Here is a 14,708-nt window from a genome sequence, read left to right on the forward strand (position 1 = left end):
CCACTCCATTCTGAATTTATTATTTATTTTGAGAAATTTGCTGTCAGTCTCACTTTTGCACGTTTGAAAAGAATGTTTCTTTTTTTCCTCTGGCTGCTTTTAAGATTTGCTTTTTGACTTCCATTAAATTAAAATATGATTCCAAATGTGAGGAACAAGCCAGTTGTTTGAATGACTTTACTACTTTTTTTTCTCACATTCCTTTTTGTAAGAAGTTAGTAGGGGTTCCTTAAAAAAGTAGGTCCAGGATTAAATATAGTTGAGGAAACACTGGATTTGTCAAATATGAATTTAACTTTAAAATCACATATAAGTAAATCTCCATGAAAGGTTGTGCAGCGTATCACAAATATTTGAATAAATATTACCATCTTGAGGAAGTAGAATTCTGTGGATCTACTTTCTACCATAAACCAGGTCTTCTGTACTGTGTATGTAACACCTTTCTTAGCACCATAGCATAGAACTTAAATGTAATGCTTAGGATTTCTGTAGCCTGAATTCTCACACATACCTGCTGTGTGTCCTTTGCGAGTTCCTTATTTTCTCCAAGTGTGTTTTCTTTACATTTTTAAAAGAGGATGGTAATAACGTCTACACAGGGTTTTTTATGAGTACTATATTAGATAGTGCCTGGCATATAACATGTTTAGCAGCCATATGTTATACTATATATGTTATATGTGTAACATATAAATCTATATATTATACTATATATATACATTATACTATTAGTGAAATTAACATCAGAGTCATTGTAAATGCTAATAGTAACTGACCTGTACTTCATTGACCATAATCATCATTTATTACTTGTAGCATAATAATTTGTGTGCATGTTTTATATTCCAATTTTAAGTTAAGTGTCTGTATTTCTTGGGAAAAAAGGGTTTAGTACACGTGTTCTCAAGGAATGTTTGTGAGCTAATAAAAGAATAACAACAATCATAATAAAATTTTTGAGTGATTATCACTTTAGGCATAGTGACTGCATCATATATATATGATATATATATATATGATATATATATACATATAATCTCCTTCCAACTATATTATAATGTGATGATGTCTACAGTACCATCATGCCAATCTTACTTCAAGTGCTTGCTAAAGGTTTCATAAGTACAAAATGGAGAGTCTGGTATTTAAATCTCGATGTGTCTGTTTGCATATCTCTCACACTAAATAGATACTGGTAAAAGCATGAGCTTAGAGGAAAGAAAGATTCTAATGCATTTCCAGTAATAAGAGCAGCAGCTGTTTCTACAAGGACAAGCAAAAAAAAAAACCTCAAAACATTAATAGTATAAGATGGTGATTAATGATATATGCAGAGTCTGAATACCTTGGTATGAGAATTCCATTCAGTCATGCCTCGATATAGTAGACATTAATTACTCAAAAATCACAAAGTAAATCCTAGGAATTACTGCACTGGGGCTTTTAAAACTCATAGGCTGTAAGGAATACTTTTTAGGTATGATGGATTCGCCTTGAGAAATAGGTTATCGCTCGGCTTACAATAATGCAGGTTCCCAAATCAGTTGGAATAAAATGTACTCCAGTCTGACGCTAAACGCCAATCCCAATGGTTTTTGCTTTAGGCAGGACGAGATTTGCGTTATTCTTACCAGTTATCCATGCTGGTCCTATGATCCATAATAGTCATTCCTCCTGATAATTTCAGTGTTTGGGATGAGCATTTTTGTTTGTTTACAGATTTTGTTCTGGAAAGGACACTGAAAACAAACTTCCAAGGAACAGGTCTTGCTAACTCTGCTGCAGTCCCTCTGGCTTCTTTAGATTCTACAAACTTCTTTGACAACTTGAGGTCTTACCACAACTCTTCATGTCGTTTGGGACAATCTTTCCCATGCTACCTCTATTCATCCTTTATGTATTGGCTGAGGTGTTAATTCTCCTGAGAAAAGCATTCTGACCAATCAATTCAAAGTAGATTTTGACTGTTCACTCTCATATGGGCAGCTTGTTCTATTTTTAATTTTATATCCTTATTTGTGAGTTTGTTTCATTTTTGTCTTCTCCAGTATAAACTTAAGCACATGAGACTAAGAACCATGTTTGTATTGCATGGATATATACACCCAGGGCCAGGACTATGGCTAAACTCATTTGGGATCAATAAGTAGTTGAATGAATGAATAATTCTTATCAATGATACAAATATTTCAAATGAATTAACGGATGCAATAATTTCTATGATCCATTTGACTTAAAGACAACCCTCTGTCCCTATCCCCCCATGTTTATGTCAATATGGGGCCCTAGAGGTAATGATATAACTTGATTTTAACATTATGAAAGAGAATAAATGCAAGTTATGTTAATACACTCATGGTCTCCCTCAACAAGCAGAGCTGGATTCCTATAGACACATTCATCGCTTGTTCTCCAGTAGTGTGAGATAAGGACCTGTTGTTCCTCTCATGGGGGCTTTGTTCCTTGGGAGTTCCATGGGTGTGTAACTCTTTCACTCTTCAAGTTCCCATATGACTCCATTGGGCCTTATATTACAGGTAACAGACCAAATACCAGAGCCCCTTGACCATTCATTCATTCAACTGATTGGCAATGGTGTCTGTTATATAAGATGACCTTCTCCCAAACTGAGATTTACTGAGCGCCTGCACTAATGACCATGGCAAATACTTGCAAATAATCATGACTTTGATTGTGATTATGATTATGGCCCTTTTTCAGGACATTGCAGGGATTCTCTTACTTTCTCATGACAGCAGTAGTCTTTTAGGGAAGATGTTGTTTGGGGCTACCTTTCTAATACTTCCATTTTATAGATGAAGATACAGTGACTTAAAGCAATTTAGTGACTTATCTGAGAAGGGAGATCAGCAGCTCTTACCATGCAATTCATGTTAGCTACTTCCCTGGCATTAAGTATTTTTTTTCTCAATCTCTCCTTGCCTTGGAGAACTTTTCCCTTTGATCAAACACTAAGAACATCTCAGTAGAATGTTTCTTATCTTTTACGGACTGAATTTCTGTTTTGAGACTCATGTGAAAGCGCTGAATTTGCCTGTTCATTGTTCAGGGAGCCAGGTAAGCCTCTGATCAAATCTACAATCTGTATAAATTTTCAGGGACAGAGGTAACCAGGAAAATACATCAAGGCACCCATTTCCCCCTTGATTTATTCATAACTGAATACTGAACATCTTGAATGTTACTATGTGTCTGTGGTTTTTAACAAGAGACTGTATCACAAACACCATGGAAATTCTTAAGGAGAATATGTATTTATCTTATAAAAAAATAAAAGGAACAAGAGGGTCTTGAGTCCCTGCTTTGACATGCATGAACTTGTAGAACTTGGACAAATTGTTAAACCTTTCTCACTTTTAGTTTCCTCTTTTGGAGTATGGTAATATTAGCTACATCGGCTAATCCCAAGGTCTTTGAGAGTATCAAATTGGATCTCAATTTGAAATTTTCTTATAATCTGGAGAGCACATAACAACATTATTGAAAAAGAGTAGGGATAGAGAGAGATAAATGAGGGGGACCCAGGCTAATAGACCAATTATAAAAATGCACTGAAAGAAGAGGTGTAAAAATCACACCAGAAGGAACAATTTATGGGAATGAGGGGACCTGGACTCCAGTTATTATTCTGAAGCTTTGCTGGCATTAGGCACCCAGAATGTTTAACTGTTAGATGTACTGACTGGTGAACTATAGTGTAAATGAGACCATTCTACCGTCACACTGGCTTGAGGGACAAAAATAATGCTCTCTGCTTGGGAGTAAAGAATAAGAATATCCTACAACAATGATCATTTTATATATCTCCCTTGATCTTCTACACTTCCTGAACAGGGATTATGTTTTTTATATTATTGTAGACCTTAGAAAAGCACACAACCCGATATACTGTGAGCACTTACTTAGTACTTGGAGAGAGAATGAATGTTGGATGAATTACTGCACAAATTCCAGCACTTTATGTGGTTTATTAATTGGTGTTACTCAAAACTTATGTAACTGTAGAAGTATTTTTTCTTCTTCTTTTGGAGAGAGGGGAGAGGAATTTGATTGTAAACATGTGTGGATACAGTTCTTGTCACTCAGCTTGGATTCAGAGAGATAGTGTATTAGCCAAATTCCCACTAGCTAATCCTGTGTTTGATTCCAAAGATCAAACTTATTTCCCCACATTGCTTCTGAATGATGGACTCAATAAAATAGTCATTCATGAAGAGGCCAATATAATGAGTAACTTTTTTTGCCCAGAGCTGTGGTAGAGAGTTTAGTTTATATATAAAATATTAAGGGAATGTTGCTTAGTGTTCAAGAACTCAGGCTTTGATTCAAAATGGCATGGCTTCAAATACCAGCTCTGTTACTTGCTAGTTTTATGGACTTCAGGGTGTAACTCCTTGTCAGTAAGCTTCAGTTTCTTTATATGTGAAATGAGGATAATATGTCACATGGTTGGGTGATAAATCAATGGAGGTATAGTATGCATGGTGTAACATAGTGCCCTGAAAATAGAAAGTGCTCAGTAGTTTCTAGCTATCATAGTTTAATTCATTATTTATGTTTTTTGTCTATTTATACAGTATTGAAGCTCTATATGGGGGATGAAGCTTAAACTAAGATAAAACAAATTATTATGAGTAACAAAGTGATCAATGGTGCTCTATAGGTTATAACGGAAAAGCAGTGTCTAAAGAGGAAGAATTTTTGAAGACTTCATGAAAGCTTTGAAACTCATGTTATTCTCTGAAGAATAAATTTGAATTGTACTGAGGGCACAGAATGTCTTGTGCACTTTTTTAAAAAGATTTTTATTGGAGTTTATTTGCTTTACAATGTTGTGTTAGTTTCTACTTTGCAGCAAAGTGAATCAGTTATATGTATACATATATACACCATTTTTTTTTTTTTTTTTAGATTTTCTTCCCATTTAGGTCACCACAGAGCTTGTGCATTTTTTAATTTTGTCCTGAACACCCAATATGTGGTGGTCTAATCCATAAAAATCTTTTCAAAAAGTTTGCTAAAAGGTCACTACATGATTCAAAGACCTTTTATAATTCTTATTTTTATCAGTAGGTTAATTTTATCACAAGAATGTTCCTGAAACTAGTTTTTTCTCCCCCGTAGGAAAATGCTGGATTAAGACTCACTCCTTCACGTTGTTGAGAAGATGGTAAAAAATAAAATGAAATGCTTTCAGTACATTTCCCCCCCAGATTTAGGGACATCTAAGATGTGTATTGATTAAGGTAAGTAGGAACCAAGAGGGTGTCTTCTCTGGATAATAATGCCTCCCTACCCCCCAACAGCAGGAGTAAAGAGGGAGTGGGAAACTGCAGGCTTCTGTCAACACCTTCAGCCTCCTTTCCACCCCACAACCTCATAGCCTGGTTGTCACCCTCTACCTTGAGACCTGAGGACTAATCTCATGATTCTCTTTATCACTGTATCACTTACCAGCTGAAGCTGAGGAATCTCAGGTCAACTCTCAACCCCTGTTAAATCATGTCCACATCCCTTTATATCCCCTTTTCTAAGCCCAGCAGCCACTCCTGCCCAACTTGTGATCATTCCACCGTGCCCTCTGGAATTATAGTCAGTTGTCAACATAACCCAATATACACTTAACCTCTCCTCTGAAAGGTCCCTTTACCTACTTGGTCCAACTGAAGTCTGTGTCCTGGGACAGTGCTGCCCTTGCAGCCATCTCAGTGGTGGCAGTTTTCTCTTCCACTTTCCTCTTAATGCTGTATTGTTCCATGTTCTTGAGTTTGTAACATTATCATACTCTGATTTTTTTTTCTCCAAACTTTCTCCTTTATTGGTCTTATTTAGTTTTGTGTATTTAATATGATATGTGAATGTTAAACCATTAGAAAATTGCCAATACAGTTTGAATTAATAAAATCTGATGCAACCGGTCCAATTGTTTATGCAACCCTTCTAAATTAGATGGCTAAAAGGAATCTAAAACTCAGCATGACTAATCTGAAATCGTCTTTCTTGTTCTTTCTCAAACATCTGCTTCTTCTAAACCATTTCATTTGTTACTGTACAAAAAATGGAGTCATCATTGTTCCCTCTTTCTCTAATGCCCTACATTCAATATAGCAGGAAATCCAGCCAGCCCTACTTTTGAATTGGGTAGTTTCTCCAGAACTGGGTAATTTCTCACTACCTCTCTCACGTCCACCTTGGTTCAAGCCATCATTATCTGTTGATAGATTAATAAGATTAATGCAAAGGCAAATGAAATGGGTGAAATCATAACATCCCAGATTTCATTCTGACAAGGAAGCTTTCCTTAACCTCACCTACATTTTGGATCCCTAGATAGAACCTGCACAATCTCTAACTATTAGAATATCTATATTTTTAAATTCTTGTTTAGTGCCAGGCTATATTGTTATATCTATTTTACATATGGGGAAACTGAGGCTCAGACATCTTAGTTAACATGCAAGATGACTCAGAAAGTAAATGGATTCTTACTTGGTATAGCTGGACTGGCCACTATCTGAGTAGAAGAGGAATATTGTGTGAAAAATTGGAGGAAGGCATAGATGGAATATGAGGGTGGAAGAAATTTGGGGCAGAAGCAAAGGGAATGAGTGAAGATATAGGATGTTTGATTTCAGAGTTATCTGGAATTCTTCTATTACAACATCCACTCTTCTAATCAATACATGGACCAATAACTGTCCTAATCATAATGTGTAAAAGCCTACGATGCCAGTTTGCTTTATCACTACAGTTTGATAATGAGTTCAAGGGAAAACTGATGGCCAAGTGATACTGAGCAATACTCAAAGTCGGCCATCTAGTACGTAGTGGAGCTAGAACTTGCATCCAAATGTCCTTAGTCTGGATGTACACTTTTAATTTTATTGTCTGGATGTCTTTACTCCTTGTACAGGAGTTTCTACAGTATCCCACTCTGTGGGAACTACACATTCTATGTGTCCTATTATCCTATGAGACTACTGAATGCTAGAACATGATGTATTAAACTATGTTTTAGTAGAATATAATGCTGCTCTTGAGACAATAGTGGTAACTGAAATGAAATGAATTCAATTACAGTAACCTATTTTATTGCACGCATATTCTGTGTCAGTGTTTGAAAATCTGAATTGGGAGGCCAACATATATCATTTAGTAACAAATCCTGTGATTTTATGCATAAGTCACTTTCCATCTCTGAACTTTAATTTGGTCATTTATTAGGGTAGAAGATTGCATTATATTATCTCCAAAATCCTTTAAGCGAGCACATTCTATGTTTCTCCCAATATTTAAAAATTACCAGTTGTTGTTATGCCCATCTTAAATTCAGAGAATTCTGACATAAGGCATACCTTGGGCATGATAGTTCTAAACCCAGTTACTACCCGGATCCTCTTTTCTCATTGCTACAGGTCATTCACATATTGCACAAATGACCCCCATGGAGAACAGTACAAAGGTGACTGAATTCATTTTTGTTGGGATAACTGATGCCCCAGAACTGCAGATGCCCCTCTTTCTAGTGTTCACTCTCATCTACCTCATCACTCTGGTTGGGAACTTGGGGGTGATCACGTTGACCCAGCTGGACCCTCGTCTCCACACTCCCATGTTCTTCTTCCTCAGTCACCTCTCTCTGGTGGACTTTGGTTACTCCACAGCTGTCACTCCCAAAGTGGTGGCCGGATTCCTCATAGGAGACAAGGTCATTTCCTACAATGCATATGCTGCTCAGTTTTTCTTTTTTACAGTCTTTCTCATTGTGGAAACATTTCTCTTGGCCTCAATGGCCTATGACCGTCATGCAGCAGTATGTAAACCACTACATTACACCAACGTCATGACAACAAGGGTGTGTGCATGGATGGTCATTTGTTCCTATGTCCTTGGATTTCTGGAGGCCTCTATTCACACTTGGAACATATTCAGTCTCTCTTTCTGCAGATCCAATGTGATTGATCACTTTTCTGTGATGGTACTCCTGTCCTGGCTCTCTCATGCTCAGACAACAACAGAAGTGAGATGGTGTTTTTTGCTTTGGTGGGCTTCAATATCATCTTTTCTGTCTTGGTCATGTTGATCACTTACATGTTTATATTTGTCCCCATTCTGAGGATGCACTCATCTGAAGGACATCAGAAGGGCTTTTCCACCTGTGCTTCTCACCTCACTGCCGTGTCCATCTTCTATGGGACAGGTGCCTTCATGTACTTACAGCCCAGCTCCCGCCATTCCACGGACACAGACAAAATGGCAACTGTGTTCTACGCTATAGTCGTTCCTATGCTGAATCCACCTGAGGAACACAGAGGTAAAGATTGCCTTTAAAAAGGCTAGAGGGAAGGCAAAGTCTTCTATAAGATTCATATTTTAATTATATAGAAACAACTATGTACCAAACAGGTCAGATCAAGCTAGGGAAAATATTGACTTGCTAGGCCAACAATTTTGTAAATTTTTAATGTACTTTCTCAAGTTATTTATTAAGTCTATGACAGAAGTGGCTTACAAATACGATATATCAGGAATAGTAGCTTAAGAAGTATCAAACTTGAGCATAGAAGTCTTATTATAAAATTTCTTCTTAATTACATTTCATTATTTCACATGATCATCCCCACTCTCATTTCACTCAAAGTATATTTAAGTACATGCCCGAAGAAACATCATTTATGCAAACCACATGTAATTCACACATCCATGAGTGGACAGAAAAATGAGTCCAAACATAAGTGGGATTAGTCTACTTTTATTAGTATAATTTAAAACAATGATTTTGGTGTCTGATAATACATTCATTTTGGGTTTTTTTTTAACATCTTTATTGGAGTATAATTGCTTTACATTGTTGTGTTAGTTTCCACTATATAACAAAGTGAATAAGCTATATGTATACATATATCCCCATATCCCCTCCATCTTGCATCTCCCTCCCACCATCCCTATTCCACCCCTCTAGGTGGTCACAAAGCACCGAGCTGATCTCCCTGTGCTATGCAGCTGATTCCCACTAGCTATCTATTTTACATTTGGTAGTGTATATATGTCCATGCCACTCTCTCACTTCATCCCAGCTTACCCTACCCCCTCCCCGTGTCCTCAAGTCCATTCTCTATGTCTGCATCTTTATTCCTGTCCTGCCCCTAGGTTCTTCAGAACTTTTTTTTTTTTTAGATTCCATATATATGTGTTAGCATATGGTATTTGTTTTTCTGTTTCTGACTTACTTCACTCTGGACAGAAATGTACAGAGTCTAGGTCCATCCACCTCACTAGAAATAACTCAATTTTGTTTCTTTTTATGGCTGAGTAATACTCCATTGTATATATGTGCCACATCTTCTTTATCCATTCCTCTGTTGATGGACACTTAGGTTGCTTCCATGTCCTGGCTATTGTAAAGAGTACTGCAATGAATATTGTGGTATGTGTCTCTTTTTTTTTTTTTTTCTTTTTGAATTATGGTTTTCTCAGGGTATATGCCCAGTAGTGGCATTGCTGGGTCACATGGTAGTTTTATTTTTAGTTTAATAAGGAACCTCCATACTGTTCTCCATAGTGGCTGTATCAATTTACATTCCCACCAACAGTGCCAGAGGATTACCTTTTCTCCACACCCTATCTAGCATTTATTGTTTGTAGATTTTTTGATGGTGGCCATTCTGACCGGTGTGAGATAATACCTCATTGTAGTTTTGATTTGCATTTCTCTAATGATTAGTGATGCTGAACATCCTTTTATGTGTTTGTTGGCAATCTGTACATCTTCATTGGAGAAATGTCTATTTCGGTCTTCTGCCCATTTTTGGATTGGGTTTTTTGTTTTTTTCATATTGAGCTGCATGAGCTGCTTGTATATTGTGGAGATTAATCCTTTGTCAGGTGCTTCATTTGCAAATATTTTCTTCCAGTCTGAAGGTTGTTTTTTTGTCTTGTTTATGGTTTCCTTTGTTGTGCAAAAGCTTTTAAGTTTCATTAGGTCCCATTTGTTTATTTTTGTTTTTATTTTCATTTCTCTAGGAGGTGGGTCAAAAAGGATCTTGCTGTGATTTATGTCATAGAGTGTTCTGCCTATGTTTTCCTCTAAGAGTTTGATGGTGTCTGACCTTACATTTAGGTCTTTAATCCATTTTGAGTTTATTTTTGTGTATGGTGTTAGGGAGTGTTCTAATTTCATTCTTTTATATGTAGCTGTCCAGTTTTCCCAGCACCACTTATTGAAGAGGCTGTCTTTTCTCCACTGTATATTCTTGCCTCCTTTATCAAAGATAAGGTGACCATATGTGCGTGGGTTTATCTCTGGGCTTTCTATACTGTTCCACTGATCTATATTTCTGTTTTTGTGCCAGTACCATACTGTCTTCATTACTGTAGCTTTGTAGTATAGTCTGAAGTCAGGGAGCCTGATTGCTCCAGCTCCGTTTTTCTTTCTCAAGATTGCTTTGGCTATTCAGGGTCTTTTGTGTTTCCATACAAATTGTGAAATTTTTTGTTCTAGTTCTGTGAAAAATGCCAGTGGTAGTTTGATAGGGATTGCACTGAATCTGTAGATTGCTTTGGGTAGTAGAGTCATTTTTACAATGTTGATTCTTCCAATCCAAGAACATGCTATATCTCTCCATCTATTTGTATCATCTTTAATTTCTTTCATCAGTGTCTTATAATTTTCTGCATACAGGTCTTTTGTCTCCTTAGGTAGGTTTATTACTAGATATTTTATTCTTTTTATTGCAATGGTAAATGGGAGTGTTTTATAATTTCACTTTCAGATTTTTCATCATTAGTGTATAGGAATGCAAGAGATTTCTGTGCATTAATTTTGTATCCTGCTACTTTACCAAATTCATTGATTAGCTTTAGCAGTTTTCTGGTAGCATCTTTCTCTATGTATATAGTACCATGTCATCTGCAAACAGTGACAGCTTTACTTCTTCTTTTCTGATTTGGATTCCCTTTATTTCTTTTTCTTCTCTGATTGCTGTGGCTAAAACTTCCAAAACTATGTTGAATAATAGTGGTGAGAGTGGGCAACCTTGTCTTGTTCCTGATCTTAGTGGAAATGGTTTCAGTTTTTCACCACTGAGGACGATGTTGGCTGTGGGTTTGTCGTATATGGCCTTTATTATGTTCAGGTAAGTTCCCTCTATACATACTTTCTGGAGGGTTTTTATCATAAATAGGTGTTGAATTTTGTCAAAAGCTTTCTCCGCATCTATTGAGAAGATCATATGGTTTTTCTCCTTCAATTTTTTAATATGGTGCATCACGTTGATTGTTTTGTGTATATTGAAGAATCCTTGCATTTCTGGGATAAACCCTACTTCATCATAGTGTATGATCCTTTTAATGTGCTGTTGGATTCTGTTTGCTAGTATTTTGTTGAGGATTTTTGCATCTATGTTCATCAGTGATATTGGCCTGTGGTTTTCTTTCTTTGGGACATCTTTGTCTGGTTTTGGTATCAGAGTGTTGGTGGCCTCATAGAATGAGTTTGGGAGTGTTCCTCCCTCTGCTATATTTTGGAAGAGTTTGAGAAGGATCGGTGTTAGCTCTTCTCTAAATGTTTGATAGAATTCACCTGTGAAGCCATGTGGTCCTGGGCTTTTGTTTGTTGGAAGATTTTTAATCACAGTTTCAATTTCAGTGCTTGTGATTGGTCTGTTCATATATTCTATTTCTTCCTGCTTCAGTCTCGGAATGTTGTGCATTTCTAAGAATTTGTCCATTTCTTCCAGGTTGTCCATTTTATTGGCATATAGTTGCTTGTAGTAATCCCTCATGATTCTTTGTATTTCTGCAGTGTCAGTTGTTACTTCTCCTTTTTCATTTCTAATTCTGTTGATTTGAGTTTTCTCCCTTTTTTCTTGATCAGTCTGGCTAGGGGTTTATCAATTTTGTTTATCTTCTCAAAGAACCAGCTTTTAGTTTTATTGATCTTTGCTATCATTTCCTTCATTTCTTTTTCATTTATTTCTGATCTGATCTTTATGATTTCTTTCCTTCTGCTAACTTTGGGGTTTTTTTGTTCTTCTTTCTCTAATTGCTTTAGGTGTAAGGTTAGGTTGTTTATTTGAGATGTTTCTTGTTTCTTAAGGTAGGCTTGTATAGCTATAAACATCCCTCTTAGAACTGCTTTTGCTGCATCCCATAGGTTTTGGGTCATCGTGTTTTCATTGTCATTTGTTTCTAGGTATTTTTTGATTTCCTCTTTGATTTCTTCAGTGATCTCTTGGTTATTAAGTAGTGTGTTGTTTAGCCTCCATGTGTTTGTATTTCCTACAGATTTTTTCCTGTAATTGATATCTAGTCTCATAGCATCGTGGTTGGAAAAGATACTTGATACGATTTCAATTTTCTTCAATTTACCAAGGCTTGATTTGTGACCCAAGATATGATCTATCCTGGAGAATGTTCCATGTGCACTTGAGAAGAATGTGTATTCTGTTGTTTTTGGATGGAATGTCCTATAAATATCAATTAAGTCCATCTTGTTTAATGTATCATTTAAAGCTTGTGTTTTCTTGTTTATTTTCATTTTGGATGATCTGTCCATTGGTGAAAGTGGGGTGTTAAAGTCCCCTACTATGATTGTGTTACTGTCGATTTCCCCTTTTATGGCTGTTAGTATTTTCCTTATGTATTGAGGTGCTCCTATGTTGGGTGCATAAATATTTACAATTGTTATATCTTCTTCTTGGATTGATCCCTTGATTATTATGTAGTGTCCTTCTTTGTCTCTTGTAATAGTCTTTGTTTTGCATGGAATATCTTTTTCCATCCCCTTACTTTCAGTCTGTATGTGTCCCTAGGTCTGAAATGGGTCTCTTGTAGACAGCATATATACAGGTCTTGTTTTTGTATCCATTCAGCCAGTCTTTGTCTTTTGGTTGGAGCATTTAATCCATGTACATTTAAGGTAATTATCAGTATGTATGTTCCTATTACCATTTTCTTAATTGTTTTGGGTTTCTTTTTGTAGGTCTTTTCCTTCTCTTGTGTTTCCTGCCTAGAGAAGTTCCTTTAGCATTTGTTGTAAAGGTGGTTTGGTGGTGCTGAATTCTCTTAGCTTTTGCTTGTCTGTAAAGGTTTTAATTTCTCCATCAAACCTGAATGAGATCCTTGCTGGGTAGTGTAATCTTGGTTGTAGGTTTTTCCCTTTCAACACTTTCAATATGTCCTGCCACTCCCTTCTGGCTTTCAGAATTTCTGCTGAAAAATCAGCTGTTAACCTTATGAGGATTCCCTTGTATGTTATTTGTTGCTTTTCCCTTGCTGCTTTTAATTTTTTTTCTTTGTATTTAATTTTTGATAGTTTGATTAATATGTGTCTTGGTATGTTTCTTCTTGGATTTATCCTGTATGAGACTCTCTGTGCTTCCTGGACTTGACTGACTATTTCCTTTCCCATATTAGGGAAGTTTTCAACTATAATCTCTTCAAATATTTTCTCAGCCCCTTTCTTTTTCTTTTCTTCTTCTGGGACCCCTATAATTCGAATGTTGGTGTATTTAATATTGTCCCAGAGGTCTCTGAGACTGTCCTCAATTCTTTTCATTCTTTTTTCTTCATTCTGCTCTGCGGTAGTTATTTCCACTATTTTATCTTCCAGGTCACTCATCCATTCTTCTGCCTCAGTTATTCTGCTATTGATTCTTTCTAGAGAATTTTAAATTTCATTTATTGTGTTGTTCATCACTGTTTGTTTGCTCTTTAGTTCTTCTCGGTCCTTGTTAAATGTTTCTTGTATTTTCTGCATCCTATTTCCAAGATTTTGGATCACCTTTACTATCATTACTCTGAATTCTTTTTCAGGTAGACTGCCTATTTCCTCTTCATTTGTTTGTTCTGGTGGTTTTTTACTTTGCTCCTTCATCTTCTATGTATTTCTCTGTCTCTCATTTTGCTTAACTTACTGTGTTTGGGGTCTCCTTTTTGTATGCTGCTGGTTCGTAATTCCTGTTTCTGCCCCCAGTGGGTAAGGTTGGTTCAGTGGGTCGTGTGGGCTTCCTGGTGGAGGGGACTCATGCCTGTGTTCTGGTGAATGAGGCTGGATCTTGTCTTTCTGGTGGGCAGGACTGCATCCGGTGGTGTGTTTTGGGGTGTCTGTGAACTTATTATGATTTTAGGTAGCCTCTCTGCTAATAGGTGGGGTTGTGTTCCTGTCTTGCTAGTTGTTTGGCATGGGCTGTCCAGCACTGGAGTTTGCTGGTTTTTGAGTGGTGCTGGGTCTTAGCACTGAGATGGAGATCTCTGGGAGAGCTCTCACTTATTGATATTACATGGGGCCAGGAGGTCTCTGGTAGTCTAATATCCTGAACTCGACTCTTCCACGTCCAAGCCTCAGGCCTGACACCCAGCCTGAGCACCAAGACCCTGTCAGCCTCACGGCCAGGGATTTTCTTGCCTTTTGGGAAGTCTGAGGTCTTCTGCCAGCGTTTAGTAGGTGTTCTGTACGAGTTGGTCCACATGTTGATGTATTTTTGATGTATATGTAGGGAGGAAGGTGATCTCCACATCTTACTCTTCTTCCATCTTGAAGTTCCTCCCCTGGTAATACATTCTTAAATATAAACTTGGTGCCAAATATCCTGGTTATAGGTTTATTACTTAATGTGTTGTTTTTGTTCCATTTCAATGACAATAAACATCATTATATGGTCATCTTTAATTAGTTCAGTTTT

General features: G+C 36.8%; 1 pseudogene across 1 annotated transcript; it reads left to right on the plus strand.

Moving 5' to 3' along the window:
* Nucleotides 1-399: 399 nt before the first annotated feature.
* Nucleotides 400-13,972, plus strand: LOC309605400 (olfactory receptor 5B12-like; annotated as a pseudogene). Its single transcript has one exon. The product of its transcript is annotated as an olfactory receptor 5B12-like (transcript).
* The last annotated feature ends 736 nt before the right edge of the window (nt 13,973-14,708 follow it).

Source organism: Balaenoptera borealis (genome assembly GCF_965194805.1).
Source record: "Balaenoptera borealis genome assembly, chromosome: 11".
In the NCBI taxonomy this organism is placed as follows: Eukaryota; Metazoa; Chordata; class Mammalia; order Artiodactyla; family Balaenopteridae; genus Balaenoptera; species Balaenoptera borealis.